This window comes from Chaetura pelagica, unplaced genomic scaffold, assembly GCF_000747805.2.
Source record: "Chaetura pelagica isolate M959 unplaced genomic scaffold, ChaPel_1.0 scaffold354, whole genome shotgun sequence".
Classification (NCBI taxonomy): domain Eukaryota; kingdom Metazoa; phylum Chordata; class Aves; order Apodiformes; family Apodidae; genus Chaetura; species Chaetura pelagica.
In genome coordinates, this window is record NW_009953299.1 from 1,484,610 (window position 1) to 1,485,541 (window position 932).

Genomic DNA, 932 nt, shown 5'->3' on the forward strand with positions numbered 1-932 from the left:
GTCCTTGCCATCCCCACCCCTGACCATCCTTGGTGACCTCTTCAAAGTGCAGCCCCGGGGATCGGGGAGGAGCACCCCTGTGCTGTGGGCTGGTGTTGGTGCTTCTTTCCCGTGTTGTTGGTGTCTGGGGCTGAGGGTTGGAGCCTTTTTTTATCTGCAGGGTTGGTGTTTTGCTGCTGTGTCTTGGTTGGTTGTTTTGTTTGTGTTTTGGTTTTGTTATGTTTTTATTTTTTGGTTTTCAAAAACCAGCCGGCATTTTCAGGGTTAAGTAAACACTGGTTTTCCATCTCTTCCTCCTCTCTCCACCTTTGAATACTTTGGTTTACGTTTGTCTTGCTTGTTTGCTACTTTGATAAAACTGATTAACAGCCTGGATGAGATTTTGGAAGCACCTGGTGGAAGTGCAGGTTTGCCCTACAAAACATCACCTGGTAGCTCCATGGGCTCTCCGGGCAGACTGGCTCTGGCATGCTCAGCAGTTTTGGAGAGGTGCAGCTCGGCTTTCCTCCCATTGCCCTGCTCCCCTTCAGGAACAGGAGGTTTGTTTGTAAAGGACAGATTGCTCTCGAAGGGACGCTGTACTCACAGTTTTGTTCAGCCTAGTCATTAAAGTTAGAAACAAGCTTCACTGGGAAGTCGTGCCAATCCTCCCCTGACAGTTTGTATTCCAAGTTTCTGCTGTTGTCTAATAGTGATCAGGCATTAAGATGACAATATTGGAATATCTTTAAAATGGAGATTTCTTTTTTTCTTTTTTGAAAGCAACAAGACCAAATACTTGACTTGTAGAAGGAATAGTTTGGCCAAGAGGGTTCAATAGGAATCAAACCAGGGACCAATCTAATTAGTTGTTGCACATATAACTCCTGTTAACGTTCTTAGTCCTCTTTTCCAACCAGAGAGGACTATTTTCTGGTTGGGATACTCTTTCC

At 45.2% G+C, this 932-nt stretch overlaps 1 protein-coding gene across 1 annotated transcript in view; it reads left to right on the forward strand.

Annotated features, from left to right (window-relative positions):
• The window catches only part of CCDC85C (coiled-coil domain containing 85C), a 115,840-nt gene that overhangs the window by 710 nt on the left and 114,198 nt on the right, over positions 1–932 (forward strand). The window lies entirely within an intron of this gene.